This window comes from Bufo gargarizans, chromosome 4 (assembly GCF_014858855.1).
Source record: "Bufo gargarizans isolate SCDJY-AF-19 chromosome 4, ASM1485885v1, whole genome shotgun sequence".
NCBI classification, from domain to species: Eukaryota; Metazoa; Chordata; class Amphibia; order Anura; family Bufonidae; genus Bufo; species Bufo gargarizans.
Window position 1 is genome coordinate 419,669,138 of NC_058083.1, and position 11,098 is coordinate 419,680,235.

General features: G+C 42.5%; 1 long non-coding RNA gene across 2 annotated transcripts in view; it reads left to right on the forward strand.

Moving 5' to 3' along the window:
- Positions 1–10,651, forward strand: part of LOC122934283 — an 898,769-nt gene extending 888,118 nt beyond the window's left edge. For both annotated transcript variants that reach the window (XR_006388647.1, XR_006388648.1), the window contains one exon: positions 10,131–10,651. This is a non-coding gene — a long non-coding RNA (uncharacterized LOC122934283). The remainder of the gene's footprint in view (positions 1–10,130) is intronic.
- Positions 10,652–11,098: the final 447 nt, after the last annotated feature.

The following is an 11,098-nucleotide window of genomic DNA, read 5'->3' on the forward strand; positions in this document are numbered from 1 at the left end:
CCAATAAACTTCATTTCACTTCTCAAATATCACTGTGTGTGTCTCCTATATGATATATTTAACTGACGTTTTTTATCGTAACAACCAACGATTTATACTGGAAAATCATGGCGATTAACAAGGTTGCCCAAACTTTCTCATCCCACTGTATATATAAAAAAGTAATAAACCAATTATAAAAAAATACAATAAAATACAAATAAAAGTAAAAAATATGACCTCTTGGGGGACATATTATGTATCAGAAATACAGTACAGACCAAAAGTTTGGACACACCTTCTCATTCAAAGAGTTTTCTTTATTTTCATGACTATGAAAATTGTAGATTCACACTGAAGGCATCAAAACTATGAATTAACACATGTGGAATTATATACATAACAAAAAAGTGTGAAACAACTGAAAATATGTCATATTCTAAGTTCTTCAAAGTAGCCACCTTTTGCTTTGATTACTGCTTTGCACACGCTTGGCATTCTCTTGATGAGCTTCAAGAGGTAGTCACCTGAAACAGTCTTGAAGAAGTTCCCAGAGATCCTTAGCACTTGTTGGCCCTTTTCCCTTCACTCTGCGGTCCAGCTCACGCCAAACCATCTTGATTGGGTTCAGGTCCAGTGACTGTGGAGGCCAGGTCATCTGGCGCAGCACCCCATCACTCTCCTTCATGGTCAAATAGCCCTTACACAGCCTGGAGGTGTGTTTGGGGTCATTGTCCTGTTGAAAAATAAATGATGGTCCAACTAAACGCAAACCGGATGGAATAGCATGCCGCTGCAAGATGCTGTGGTAGCCATGCTGGTTCAGTATGCCTTCAATTTAGAATAAATCCCCAACAGTGTCACCAGCAAAGCACCCCCACACCATCACACCTCCTCCATGCTTCACAGTGGGAACCAGGCATGTAGAGTCCATCCATTCACCTTTTCTGTGTCGCACAAAGACACGGTGGTTGGAACCAAAGATCTCAAATTTTGACTCATTAGACCAAAGCACAGATTTCCACTGGCCTAATGTCCATTCCTTGTGTTCTTTAGCCCAAACAAGTCTCTTCTGCTTGTTGCCTGTCCTTAGCAGTGGTTTCATAGCAGATATTCTACCATGAAGGCCTGATTCACACAGTCTCCTCTTAACAGTTGTTCTAGAGATGTGTCTGCTGCTAGAACTCTGTGTGGCATTTACCTGGTCTCTAATCTGAGCTGCTGTTAACCTGCGATTTCTGAGGCTGGTGACTCGGATGAATTTATCCTCCACAGCAGAGGTGACTCTTGGTCTTCCTTTCCTGGGGCGGTCCGCATGTGAGCCAGTTTCTTTGTAGCGCTTGATGGTTTTTGTGACTGCACTTGGGGACACTTTCAAAGTTTTCCCAATTTTTCGGACTGACTGACCTTCATTTCTTAAAGTAATGATGGCCACTCGTTTTTTCTTGCCATAATACAAATTCTAACAGTCTATTCAGTAGGACTATCAGCTGTGGATCCACCTGACTTCTCCACAAGGCAACTGATGGTCCCAACCCCATTTATAAGGCAAGAAATACCACTTATTAAACCTGACAGGGCACACCTGTGAAGTGAAAACCATTTCAGGTGACTACCTATTGAAGCTCATCAAGAGAATGCCAAGAGTGTGCAAAGCAGTAATCAAAGCAAAAGGTGGCTACTTTGAAGAACCTAGAATATGACATATTTTCTGTTGTTTCACACTTTTTTGTTATGTATATAATTCCACATGTGTTAATTCATAGTTTTGATGCCTTCAGTGTGAATCTACAATTTTCATAGTCATGAAAATAAAGAAAACTCTTTGAATGAGAAGGTGTGTCCAAACTTTTGGTCTGTAATGTATATTAAAAATTAAGTTAAAAAAATAATAATTTAAAAACAAACACCCACACCAACCAAAACTGTCACCATTACCACCCTATTCACGTGAAACTATACATAGTATATAACAAAATGACCTACACAAAATAGGGAATGAATTATAATAATTTATTTTGTTGTCAGTTTGCATATTTAAAGAAGGAGCTATAGTTTGAAAAAATATATACTTTTTAAAACAGTTTTGTACAGTTTACCCCAAATAAAACTACAAAAAATTTAATAAAATGTCATAAAAAGTTGTTGCAAAAATGATTTTGGTAGTCTAACAAATAAGATAGTTACAACTGTTTGAACCACTACATGCGCTAAATCACAAAAAAGTGTCTGGTCATTGAGCCTTTTCAGGCCTGGTCATTAAAGCGTTAACCAATGAGTGTTTTCCCCACTAGCAGGGTAAAGTGCTTAGTGGTTACTGCAGGGCACCTGTAACTGGGGGGCAGGAGGAGGTAATAACCGGCGAGTTCCATCCTCTGCACTGATTTAGGAATAGGAGGCAGAATGTTGCCACTTTTTTTTAAACAACTTCATGCTGCATGGCCCCTGAAATAGAAGATTCATGATTTCCTGCTCCATGACTCTCCGGTCCTCTGCCCTGCCCCTGCTGCCTCCATTTTCTGGATCCCACGCTGTTTACACCTGGCAGTGCATGGCCATGGTCACATACACCTCTCTAGTCAATGACTGGCTTCAGTGGTGACATGCTGCGTCTGGCCACATTACCGCTGAAGCCAGTCATTGGCTGGAGTGGTGTATGACCATGTCCATGCACTCCCAGGTGTAAACAGCACGGGGACTAGAAGATGGGGGCAGTTCGGAGGGCCAGAGCGGCGGGGGATGGTAAGTATAACTCTTTGGTTCCAGGGGCTATGCTGCAGCACGATATTCAGGACAATTGCTGGGAACAAGTGTTCATAGGAGCGCTCATATCTGTCCTGTATAATCGTACAGCTGATCAGTCAATAAACAAGGAATCACTCGTTTGTTGGCTAATTTGCATATTTTATCGGCATGAAAGATGTACGATTATCTGCAGCACATCTCCCTGTGTAAACAGGAATTGGTTACCAATAATCAATATAACTAAATTAAGGAGGAATGACTATAACAGCGATCATCGTCGATAACAGTCACTTTGCACGTGTTTTTGTAAAAGGCCAATGCAATTGCGGCCCCTTGAAATATAGTGATGTGACAATACGGCCCTCAGACCAAAAAAGGTTGTGCAACCCTGGTGTAGAACAACCCCTTTTAAAAAGTGGCTAACATGTGACTACTGCACAGTCAGTGGCCACAGCTGTCATATGCCATACATTACATTCTTTTTAGGGCTGAGTCTAGACACTACAGAAAAACACTAAGTAATCCTGGTCCATAGGCAAGCATTAATCCTTTTATGACCAGGCCTGAAAAGGCCCTAAAGGGGTTGTTCGCTTTATTATGTTGACCTATCCTCTCATAGGGCCCCATAGCAAATTTTCGTATAAGCCCGTCTGCCCCACAGTTTCCCAGTATGTGGGCAATAAGCACTCTCAGGCAGATGTAAACCTCTGAAGTCTGAATATTTATGTAAAATGTGATATTTTTACATGCTGTCACCATTGTGCTGCGCCATCGCACAGTTTCTGAGCCTGCTCGTCTACCTGTATGTCATGCCTAAGGGGTTAAATGGGTTACCCCCCCCCCCCCCCCAAACCAAGTTTAAGACCACTTAAAAAATGGCAAAAATCATATTTAGCATGGCTGGATCTTAACAAGGTTCCAAGTAGAGCTTCAACATGCAACAAGAAGAAATGGGAGTGAGACAAAACATTTTTTGTGCATTCAATTTAATGAAAACAACGAATAAACTGAAACAGGCTGTTTTTCAGCTGATCAAAAGTTTAGGACCACATGCCTTTAAAAGGCCAAATCTGTGCAAAGATGTGGATTCATTGTAATTTTCTGTCAGGTAGTCACACGTTGTGATGGCAAAGTAAAAAAAACTCTCCCTTTTTGAACATGGTCGGGTTGTTGAACTGCATAAGCAGGGTCTCTCGCAGCGCGCCATCGCTGCTGAGGTGGGACGCAGTAAGATGGTCATTAGGAATTTCTTAAATGATCGTGAGGGTTATGGAACAAAAAAGTCATGTGGAAGACCCAAAAAAATTTCACCAGCAATGAGCCGGAGGATCCAATTGGCTGTCCGTCAAGACATTGGACGATCCTTGACCCAAATTAAGGCCCTTACTAGTGCTGACTGCAGCCCCATAACCATCAGACTGCATCTGAGACTGAAGGGCTTCAAAAACAAAAAACGTCTTCAAAGATCTTGTCTCCTTGAATGCCACAGAACTGCTCATTTGGACTTTGCAAGAGAGCACCAAACATGGCATATTCAAAGGTGGAAGAAAGTTTTATTATCTGATGAGAAAAAATGTAACCTTGATGGTTTTGATGGTTTCCAACGTTACTGGCATGACAAGCAGATCCCACCTGAGATGTTTTCTACGCGCCACAGTGGAGGTGGCGCCATAATGGTCTGGGGTGCTTTTTCCTTCAGTGGAACAATAGAGCTTCAGGAAGTGCAGGGTCGTCAAAAGGCCGCTGGCTATGTCCAGATGTTGCAGAGAGCATTCCTCATGACTGAGGGCCCTCGTCTGTGTGGTAACGACTGGCTTTTTCAACAGCATAACACTACAGTACACAATGCCCGCAGGACAAGGGACTTCTTCCAGGAGAATAACATCACTCTTTTGGCCCATCCTGTGTGTTCCCTTGATCTAAATCCAATTGAGAACCTTTGGGTATGGATGGCAAGTGAAGTTTACAAAATGGACAACAGTTCCAGACAGTAGATGGCCTTCGTGCGGCCGTCTTGACCACTTGGAGAAATGTTCCCACTCACCTCATGGAAACGCTTGCATCAAGCATGCCGAAACACATTTTTTAAGTGATAAACAATAACGGCGGAGCTACTCATTACTGATTTCATGTTTGGAAGTTGGATTTCTGTTTTGGGGGGGTTTCCTTTTTTTTTTTTTTTTTTTTTTTTTTTTTTTGGGAGGTGTGGTCCTAAACTTTTGATCAGCTGAAAAACAGCCTATTTCAGTTTATTCTTTGTTTTCATTAAATTGAATGCTCAAAAAATGTTTTGTCTCACTCCCATTTCTTTTTGTTGCATGTTGAAGCTCTACTTGGAACCTTGTTAAGATCCAGCCATGCTAAATATGATATTTTGACATTTTTTCAAGTGGTCTTAGGCCCCTTTCACACGGGCGAGTATTCCAGCATGAGTTGAACGCATTGCACCCGCACTGAATCCCGACCCATTCATTTCTATGGGGCTGTTCACATGAGCTGTGATTTTCACGCATCACTTGTGAGTTGTGTGAAAATCGCAGCATGTTCTATTTTGTGCGTTTTTCACGTAACGCAGGCCCCATAGAAATGAATGGGGTTGCGTGAAAATCGCAAGCATCCGCAAGCAAGTGCGGATGCGGTGCGATTTTCACGCACGGTTGCTAGGAGACTATCTTGATGGAGACCCAATCATTATTATTTTCCCTTATAACATGGTTATAAGGGAAAATAATAGTATTCTGAATACAGAATGCATAGTACAATAGCGCTGGAGGGGAAAAAATAAATAAATAATACAAACCGGATTCCAAAAAAGTTGGGACAATTTACAAATCGTGAATAAAAACTGAATGCAATGATGTGGAGATGCCAACTTCTAATATTTTATTCAGAATAGAACATAAATCACGGAACAAAAGTTTAAACTGTGAAAATGTACCATTTTAAAGAGGACCTTTCACTAGTGTACAAACTAAAAACTAACTACACCTGTGGGAAGAGCGGCGCCCAGGGGTCCCCCTGCACTTACTAGTATGCCTGGGCGCTGCTCCGTTCGCCCGGTATAGGCTCCGGTGTCTCAGCTCCGTCTGTTGTACTGGACAGATTTTTTTGTAGGAGGCGTGTCCCTTGCTGCAGTGCTGGCAAATCGCAGCGCACAGCTCATAGCCTGGCTATGAGCTGTGCGCTGCGATTGGCCAGTGCTGCAGTAAGGGACACGCCTCCTACAAAAAAATCAGTCCAGTACAACAGACGGAGCTGAGACACCGGAGCCTATACCGGGCGAACGGAGCGGCGCCCAGGCATACTAGTAAGTGCAGGGGGACCCCTGGGCGCCGCTCTGCCCACAGGTATAGTTCGTTTTTAGTTTGTATACTAGTGAAAGGTCCTCTTTAAGGGAAAAATATGTTGAATCAGAATTTCATGGTGTCAACAAATCCCCAAAAAGTTGGGACAAGGCCATTTTCACCACTGTGTGGCATCTCCCCTTCTTCTTACAACACTCAACAGACGTCTGGGGACCGAGGAGACCAGTTTCTCAAGTTTAGAAATAGGAATGCTCTCCCATTCTTGTCTAATACAGGCCTCTAACTGTTCAATCGTCTTGGGCCTTCTTTGTTGCACCTTCCTCTCTATGATGCGCCAAATGTTCTCTATAGGTGAAAGATCTGGACTGCAGACTGGCCATTTCAGTACCCGGATCCTTCTCCTACGCATCCATGATGTTGTGATTGATGCAGAATGTGGTCTGGCATTATCTTGTTGAAAAATGCAGGGTCTTCCCTGAAAGAGATGACGTCTGGATGGGAGCATATGTTGTTCTAGAACCTGAATATATTTTTCTGCATTGATGGTGCCTTTCCAGACATGCAAGCTGCCCATGCCACACGCACTCATGCAACCCCATACCATCAGAGATGCAGGCTTCTGAACTGAGCGTTGATAACAACTTGGGTTGTCCTTGTCCTCTTTGGTCCGGATGATATGGAGTCCCAGATTTCCAAAAAGAACTTCGAATTGTGACTCGTCTGACCACAGAACAGTCTACTATTTTGCCACACTCCATTTTAAATGATCCCTGGCCCAGTGAAAACGCCTGAGCTTGTGGATCTTGCTTAGAAATGGCTTCTTCTTTGCACTGTAGAGTTTCAGCTGGCAACGGCGGATGGCACAGTGAATTGTGTTCACTGACAATGGTTTCTGGAAGTATTCCTGAGCCCATTCTGTGATTTCCTTTACAGTAGCATTCCTGTTTGTGGTGCAGTGTCGTTTAAGGGCCCGGAGATCACGGGCATCCAGTATGGTTTAATGGCCTTGACCCTTACGCACAGAGATTGTTCCAGATTCTCTGAATCTTCGGATGATGTTATGCACAGTTGATGATGATAGATGCAAAGTCTTTGCGATTTTTCGATGGGTAACACCTTTCTGATATTGATCCACTATCTTTCTGCGCAACATTGTGGGAATTGGTGATCCTCTATCCAATCATGTTGCCAATTGACCTAATTAGTGTTAATTGGTCTTCCAGCTCTTCGTTATGCTCAAATTTACTTTTTCCAGCCTCTTATTGCTACTTGTCCCAACTTTTTGGGGATTTGTTGACACCGTGAAAATTTGAATCAACGTATTTTTCCTTTAAAATTATACATTTACTGGGATTAAAACGTTTGATCTGTCATCTACGTTCTATTACAAATAAAATATTGACATTTGCCATCTCCACATCATTGCATTCAGTTTTTATTCACAATTTGTTTAGTGTCCCAACTTTTTTGGAATCTGGTTTGTAATTTAACTGACCTTAATCCACTTGATCGCGCAGCCAGCATCTCTTCTGTCTTCTTTCTTTGCTTTGTGCAGGAACAGGACCTGTGGTGACGTCACTTTGGTCATCACATGATCCATCACATGATCTTTTACCATGGTGATGGATCATGTGATGGACCATGACCGGAGTGACGTCACCACAGGTCCTGTTCCTGCACAAAGCAAAGAAAGAAGAGATGTCGGCTGCGCGATCAAGTGAATTAAGGTGAGTTACATTTAAAAATAAAATAAAATTTAACCCCTCCAGCGCTATTTTACTATGCATTCTGTATAACCATGTTATAAGAGAAAATAATACAATCTACAGAACACCGATCCCAAGCCCGAACTTCTGTGAAGAAGTTCGGGTTTAGGTACCAAACATGCCAATTTTTCTCACGCGAGTGCAAAACGCATTACAATGTTTTGCACTTGCGCTGAAAAATTGCGTATGTTCCCGCAACGCACCCATACTTTTTCTCGCAACGCCCGTCTGAAAGAGGCCTTAAACTTTTGATCAGAACTGTATCACCTATTCACAGGGTAAATGTATGATTCCTGGTGGTTGGACTACAGGCATACCCAGCAATCGCAAGAACGGGGATCCCTGAGTACACAATGTTCTGTTAGAACCCATGGACAGTGGACTGACATGTGCACTACTGTTCCATTCACACAGAAGACCCAGCTCTAATTTTCATCTGATAATATTGCATATGAGCTTTGGTTTGCAAGACATGAGTGTTGTTATGCCTAGTTCACGCTTCAGTGATTTTTCCATCAGTGATTGTGAGCCAAAACCAAGTGCTGGTCCAGAACAGAAAGCTATGCAAATCATTTTATTATGCCTTATCTTTGTGTAGGCTTCACTTCTGGTTTTGGCTCACAATCCCTGATGGAAATCACTGAAGTGTGAACTAGGCCTTAGTAACCTTCAGCACATGCTGATGTGTCTGGATCCAGTCAGCACATTAAAAATCCTACAGTTTGATGGTAAAAGCTGCAGTCCTTCCACAGGGAGGGACTTTCAGAGCCCAAGTAAAGCCTCATTCACACATCAGTGTGTTGGTCAGTGATTTCCATCAGTGATTGTGAGCCCAAACCAGGACTGGAGCCTCCACAGACATAAGGTATAAGGGAAAGATCTGCACCTGTTCTGTGTTTAGAGCCGCACCTGGTTTTGGCTCACAATTACTGACATGTGAATGGAGGCCTACAGTAAGGGCTCATGCACACGTGAGGTGAACGCATTGCACCCGCACTGAATCCGGACCCATTTATTTCTATGGGGAGGTGCACATGAGCAATGATTTTCACGCATCACTTGTGCGTTGCGTGAAAATCGCAGCAAGCTCTATTTTGTGCGTTTTTCATGCAACACAGGCCCCATAGAAGTGAATAGGGCTGCGTGAAAATCACAAGCAAGTGCGGATGCGGTGCGATTTTCACACACGGTTGCTATGAAACGATCGGGATGGCGACCCGATCATTATTATTTTCCCTTATAACATGGTTATAAGTGAAAATAATAGCATTCTGAATACAACTCGCCTTAATCCACTTGTTCTCGCAGCCGGCATCTCTTCTGTCTTCTTCTTTGAGGAATAGGACCTTTGATGACGTCACTGCGCTCATCCCACAAACCATTACCATGGTGGTGGATAATGTGACGGACCATGTGATGAGCGCCGGTACGTCATTAAAGGTCCTATTCCTCAAAGAAGAAGACAGAAGAGATGCCGGCTGCGCAAACAAGTGGATTAAGGTGAGTTAAATTTTTTTTATTTTTTTTAGCCCCTCCAGCCCTATTGTACTATGCATTCTGTATTCAGAATGCTATTATTTTTCCTTATAACCATGTTATAAGGTGAAACAATACAATCTACACAACCTTGAACCCAAACTGAACTTCTGTGTAGAAGTTCGGGTCTAAGTACCACAGTCAGTTTTTTATCACGCGCGTGCAAAACACATTGCACCCGCGCGATAAAAACTGAACAAAGGAACGCAATCACAGTCAAAACTGACTGCAATTGGGTACCTATTCGCGCAGGTTTTCCTCAACGCATCAGGACCTTATCCGGACACGCTCGTGTGAAAGAGGCCTAAGGGCTCATGCACACGGTTGTGTGCCAGCTGGGCCTGTGCTCTGGACCTCAAATTGAAGTCTGCAATGCACAAACAATGACTGTAGAACCATCGCATGCGGACCCATTCTTTTGAATTGAGTCAGAGTTCTGCATCCGACAGTCCGCACCGCAAAAAAGTAGTGCATGCACTACTTTTTTGCAGTGCAGAGGCACGGACAGAAACCCCACAGAAGCACTCTATAGTGCTTTTGTGGGGTTCCGTGCCTCCGTTCTGCACCAGACCTTCCGGATTGCTGACCCATTCAAGTGAATTGGTCTGCATCTGTGATGCGGTGCAAAATGGTCGGGCTCGTATATGCGTGTGTTTGCATCTGTAATGCGGTGCCGGCACACTGTTGTGTGACTTATCCCTAAGTCTGTTTAGAAAATGACAATTGCACTGAGATCAGATTCAATATAGTGGTTAATTAATAATTTACTGTGTGTTTCTCTTATTTATTTGTGTTGCAGGTGACAAGTCATAAGACTCAGGACTATGAATGTCCTCAACTCAATGTATAAGAACATTAATGTATGACCCTTAATGAAGGGGACAAGAAATCATTGCCAAAAGGACAGGTATCCTGTGATTCCAGATCTCTTCAGACACTGAACATCATGCTCCACATTTGGGAGACACACGTGTCACACAACCAAGGTCACCTTCCCAGGAGTACAGGTGGTACTGCTGTAAGGAGCCCTAACAAATAAAGGGTCCAGTCAGACACCAACCGTTAATGCAGTAGGAAAATGGCCCTATTCTGTAGGCACTGATTGACAAACTGCTTGCCGCCATTCTTCCCTTTATTTCACATAAGTGTATGCACATTTCCCAATTTTCCTTTTCTTTTTGGACCGATTAAACATATTGTTTGATTCAGAGAGGATGTTTTAAGGGCTTATTATAATAGCATAACATTGTGTACTATATAGGTATAATGTGGAAGTGTATTGCCATATTTATGAATTAGGTGATTTTTAAAGTGTAACTGCTGTTTACATTTTTCTAATAAACTTTATTTAGAGAAAACATTTATTTATTGTAGAAAACTTGGCCTGAAATTTCACCTCCGTCTTCTATCAACATAGGAGAGACTGTCTGTGCGGGAGCTGCGGGCCTCTTCCTCTCTGAAAATACAGTCCTGATCAAAAGTTTAAGACCACTTGAAAAATGGCAATAAATCCTATTTTACATTGTTGGATCTTAACCACTTCCCATCTGGGCCATTTGCCCCCTTCCTGACCAGGCCTAATTTTGCAAAACTGACATATCTCACTTCATGTGGTAATAACTTTGGAACGCCTTTATTTATCCAAGTCATTCCGAGATTGTTTTCTCGTGACACATTGTACTTCATGATAGTCATAAATTTGAGTCAAAATATTTCACCTTTATTTATGAAAACATCCCAAATTTACCCAAAAATTTGAAAAATTTG